This window comes from Onychomys torridus, chromosome X (genome assembly GCF_903995425.1).
Source record: "Onychomys torridus chromosome X, mOncTor1.1, whole genome shotgun sequence".
NCBI lineage: Eukaryota > Metazoa > Chordata > Mammalia > Rodentia > Cricetidae > Onychomys > Onychomys torridus.
In genome coordinates this window covers 95,038,384-95,044,383 of record NC_050466.1, presented here as the reverse complement: position 1 = coordinate 95,044,383, position 6,000 = coordinate 95,038,384, and positions in this window count along the sequence as shown.

The window sequence follows — 6,000 nt, the reverse complement described above, 5'->3', positions numbered from 1 at the left end:
TGGATATTGAAGACTAGATAGTTATAGTTTTCCTTGTCACCAAATTCAGAAAAGAAACTCGCAAAAAAGATACAAAGTGTATAAGGATGAGAGACATAAAAGCTTAAATTGTTTATCTAAGAAAATATTTTGAGGTCTTAAAAATAATTTTGTGTTGATAATACAAGTAAGGATAGAAAGTGAATTAAGTACAAAACTTTGGACTCACCAAGATAGGCTAGATAATGGAGTATTTTCTCTTAATTTGCCAATTGCAAATGGACTGGACATTGTGTATATAATTCTTACCTGATAATTGTTCTTATAGTATATAGTTTTTCTACGTCAGAGTTAAAACCTTCCCTTTTTATTTAGACTAACAGGGGGAACGTGTGATATTTTGATTGCATTCTGATACTCCTGAGACTGACAATAAAGTTTGTTTTGAATCAGAGAGCAGAGCTAGCTACTAGCTGACCAAAATTAACCACAGAGGTTTTGGAGGATTGTGCACAGATAGAGAGACAGGGAGTCATCGTAAGGTGGGGCTTAGAGAGAGTCTTAGCCCTTTGGGATGGAGGAATAAGAGAGACAGGTCATTGGTTGATTCTCAACCACTTCTCTGATCATTCAGGTTCTTACCCCAATATCTGACTCCTGAGTTTTTATTGATAAAGACTAATTAGATGCCTCTAATCCCAGCACTCAGGAGGCAGAGCCAGGCAGATCTTTGTGAGTTCAAGGCCAGCCTGGTCTACAGAGTGAGATCCAAGACAGGCACCAAAACTACACAGAGAAACCTTGTCTTGAAAAACAAAACAAAACAAAAGAATAATTAGATGAACATTTTAGTATACACTCTCCAAAATGGGATTGCTAGATCATACAGTAGGTCTGGTTTTAGTTTTCCTGAAGACTATCCATACTTTTCTTCATGATCATTATAATTTTATGTAGGAATAGTAAAATCTTTTTTCTCTATACTTTCATCAAGATTTGTTACCTCTTTGGTTATTCTTCTAAAAGCTACTGTAACTAGGGTAAGATATTTCATTGTATTTTGCTTTGCATTTCCCTGAAAGCTAATCATATTGATCATTTTTAATACATCTTCTACTTCTTTTGAGATTTGCCTATTCAAATCATTTTCCCTTCTTGATTCAGTTAGTTGTCAATATAGGGCTTTATGTGTACATGTGTGCCTTTTTAAGTGGGTATTAATTCCATTCTATGGATTTTCTCTTAAGAAGCTTTTATATTCAATGCAATCTCATATGTTTCTTTTTAGTTTTGTTTCCTAAACTTTTGAGATTATCTTTTTAAATGTGCTCATGTCAATGTCCTTAGAGGTTTAACTCTGTTTTCTTCTAGTTCTTCCATAGTTTCAGGTTATTGGGGTTTCTTAAGTTTTGGTCTTTGATACATTTTAGTTGATTTTTATACAGGTAGAGAGAGTCAGTCAAATTTCAACCTTCTACATGTTTGTCTCCCATTTTTCTAATGATATTTTTGAAGAAATATAATAATCTCTCCATTGTTTGGGACATCTTTGTCAAGCAAGCATCACTTCATACACACACACACACACACACACACACACACACACGCACACACGCACACACATATATATATATATATATACTGGTTTCCTTAAACTTAATATTACATAGTATATACATGTCTCAAATCATCACACTGTACTATAGAATCAAATACAAATATTACATCAAGCAAAACTTACAACAATTAATTCAACTCATAACAACTAAAATTGTCCTACATTTCTAGAGGCTAAATGGAGTTTTTGAAATAGCACTGGTTACTGTAAAGGTTTCGTTGTCAGGGGACATTCTTCCTTGCCTCTTCCAGCTTCTACTGCTGTCAGCTATTCCTGGATTTATAAAGGCACTACTCCTCATATGACCATCTTTGCTCTCTGCCCAAATGTCCCTATTTTTGTCACAACAGCAATCCAGTCACATTGGATTAAGGGTCTACCTTACTCTAGTATGAAGTCATCCTACCCAGTTATATCTATAATTATCCTGTTAGAAACAAAGAATAATCTTAGTGCCACACAAAGGAATACCTAGTGAATCCAGCCCAGCAACACAACTTTTCTATTTGCAAAAAGAGAGCAAGAGAATGCACAGAGGACCCCAAGCTCACTTGGTTTATAATCTAATGCAGGTAGTGACTGTGCCTTTCCCCCACTGGCCAGAGTCCAATCAAGTCTTTCCAATTAGCTGGTTTTGATAGAATCAGCACAAAGGAAATAAGAAAATGGTAGTTTTGACCATTGACAAAAAAAAAAATTTCACAATCCTATTTCCAAATAAGGTCACACTCTGTTTGATACTAAATATTACCTGATAGGTATCACCTTCAATATACATTTTGAGGGGACACCATTAACTCATTGAGTGCAGTGTAAATAAATGACTTTGCAAACCCTGGAGTTATGATTCTAAAACTAGATGACAGTTTTTGAAAATCAAATTTCTTAGAAATAAAAGTGTAATGCCAGGACTAATTCATGTTTACACATTAAAAAACAACACACACACCCTTTTCAGCATTCTGAATCTGAACAGAGAACAACCTGAAAATCTTGGTATGGTTACAAGTTTTCCTGTAGAGGAAGTAGGTGAGAGAGCATCATGGAGCCATTTGCATCTGTGAGTTTATGATTAAAAAGGCCAGAAATTGAAGCAAAAGCTCACTCTTCACAGGAAGCTTGAAAGTGTTTAAAAAGAGCCACTATTAGTGAGGAAAAAAAATAGATGGGATTCTGCATTTACTCTCAGAGTCTCTGAATGAAAGAGAGAGCCCAAATAGCAAACATAAGCCCTTTGTATTGACCTTAACTTGGATAGAATGGAACAGTTTTGGCAGTAATGATAATAATAAAATTAATATTAATATTTTATTTTCCAGTTCTTAGTTGCAAAACAAGTATTTATTCTATGACTCTATCCCTGATCTTCCTGAAGATTTGGTTCTACTTTCATGTACCCTGTAATCATTCTCAGAGAAAACGTTTGTACCATTCCAGACACAACATATAAGTGGACAAGTAAATGCTCCAAACAGTAAATTCTATGAACAGAGAGTTCCTCTAGTAGTGCTGTTCATGATTGTTGAATTGGGAGAGAAACAAAGAGGTAAAAAATAGGATGGACATTATTATAACCCTAAGAAGTAAACTAAGAAAGTATTCTGGCTATTCAAGGGAAAGACAGTTAACTTCCAGCTACAGTGGTTAGAGAGTAACAGGCTTATGTGAGTGAAATGACTAACCACTGAAAGTGTCTCTTGTCCTATCCATTTTAGTGAATATAACATGCAAAAGAAGGCCCATTTGAAGAATATCTGCAACCAACTTATTAATGGCTTCTAAGGAAGAGAAAAGGCAATTGCAAGTTGAAGATTCATGGCAAGTGACAGATATCAAAACGAGTCAAATCTTCAAATAAAACTTTATGCTAATGTACTGACTTTTAATGATCATAATCATAGAATTTCATACAAAGAAGAAATGATTAAGAAGCAAGAAGAAAAAGAAATTTAAAAAGCCTTTTCTCTGGGCCTCCATCTACAGATTTGTATAAATGTGAAGGTATTTGCTACTGTAATTCTTTTAATAGCATTTTACAGATCAAATAATGTTATAGATGTAATAATTTGCAAAGCTCTTGAGCTAATGACTATCTTTGTCAGAACAGTCAATCTAAGAGATGGGAATTTCTGTGCACAGCATTAAGATTTGTGTATTGTCCTGGATGTCACCAGATTGCTGGTGACTTTTCTCACAAGCTTACAATTGCCAATAGTTCTTGGCCATGAGCAGAATTTTGTGCACAAATAACTACTGGGATTTGGTCTGGCTTGGGCTTGCAAGTTTTTTTAACCATTGTGGGTTCATAAATGTAGCTACCCTCCTTTATCCAGAAAACATGGTTTTCTCATGTCATCCACCACTTCTGCCTCTTATGTTCTTCCTGATCCCTCTTCATCAAAGTTCTCTGGGACAAAGGGGAAAGGGATGTGGTATATATGTTCCATTTAGGGCTGAGTATTCTTCTTTCTCTTATTCTTTACATCTTAACTAGTTATAGCTCTCTGTATTCATCACTCTCTTCTGCAAATAGAAGTTTCTTAGCTGAGGATTGATAGATACACTGATCTATAGGTATAATTAGGATTTGGTTTAATACTGTGTCCATTTAGCAGAATAACAATAGTAGATTCCTCCCTAAGGTCTATAAGCTATCTAGCCACAGTGTCTGGACCTAGTAATGGTGCTAGGTATGGATAACATCTATGGAGTGGAATTCAAATACTATCAGAAAGTGATTGGTTACTCCTACAAGGTTCATGTCACTATTACAGAGGACACGTCTGATAGAAGAGAATGATCTTATTGGCACAGAAAAGGACTTTCTGAACAGAATTCTTACAGTTCAGGCATCAAATAATAAATGAGACTTCATGAAACAAAACTTTCCCTACAGCCAAGGACATCATCATTTGAGTGAAAAGGCAGCTTACACAGTGGGAAAAATGTTTTAACCAACTATATCGCTGATAGAGGGTTAATACCTAGAACAGTGGTTCTCAATCTGTGGGTCACACCCCTAAAGGTCACCTAAGACCATTGGAAAACACTTATTTTCCAATGGTCTTAGGAACTGAGAAACTTCTCTATCAGCGTCCAGATGAATCTATCAACATGCAGATATGCCCACTTATGAATATCCAAGTATCCTTAGCTATATTAAAGGGATAAAGAATTAGAAAGGTTGGGAATTGATGATCTAGAATATACAATGAACTAAAAAAAACTATTTAAAAATAGGGCATGGATCTAAAGACAGTGTTCACAAAAGATGAAATACAAATGGCTGAGAAACAGTTTTGAAAAATATTCAACATCCTTAACAATCAGCTACATGATTTTAATTGTTTTTTTTTCTTTAACATCTAGAAAGTTTGGGGCCTAGCTAAAAATATTTAATGTTGAAGATTTATCTGTTTAATTAAAATTAAACTGAAATAAGATTTAATGAGAGATAGTAAGAAATAATTTTCATGTACTATCTCATTTTGTCTTCTTAATAATAACTCAGAATTTCCCATTAATTTGATCATGATGACTATATACAATTCTACTTCCTACTTGAATATTGCAGCATTGAAACTCCATCATAATTTAGGCCAATAATAAGTTACAACATTCACAAATGTTATTCAATGGCCATTTTCCACTAAAAATTAAGTCTGATAAATCTGAAAACTTAGGATTGTGAATTTTTACCCCAATATTAATATCAAAATGATAATCCCTTATGCTATGCAATGAATTCACACCAACAATCTATTCCCCCAAAGGGTTTCAAAGTGGCTATAATAACCTCTAATATTCCAAGGAAAATTTGCATGTATGGTCTCATTTAATCTTTCATAGCACCAGTTATGTGGAGTAGATATGACACCATAATTCATCATTTTAAAAAGTAAATTGTACCAAAGTTGTGAACTTACTTGCTCAGTGTTCCTCAATTCATAAGTAGCAAGAGATGGAAAGCACTTTTGGATTGTGTCATGTCAACAGAGGGCTTCTTTATGTGTATATTAAAGCTAAGAATAGACAAACAGTAGATTATACTACTTGAATTTTACTGTTTGTAAATAGAAATAGAGTTCATTTGGAGCCTTTATTTTCATTATGAATGTATACCATTTCATAAGTAAGATGCTAGCTAACAGACAAATGACATCCTAAAGGTTTAAATCTCAAAATTATTGAAGTGATGTAAGAAAACACTCTAAGTTCATACACTCAACAAACACTTAAAAGCCCCTTTACATATGATTTACTGTGCTCAATTTGGAGGATAAATAAATCAAGAAGATATAATCCCTCAAGGAGCCCAAGTGAAGAGGCAGACAAATGCTTTGCAACTGTTTTATTATGTTTACAACTAAGGATGAGATTGATTGGAAGCATGTGGCTAGACA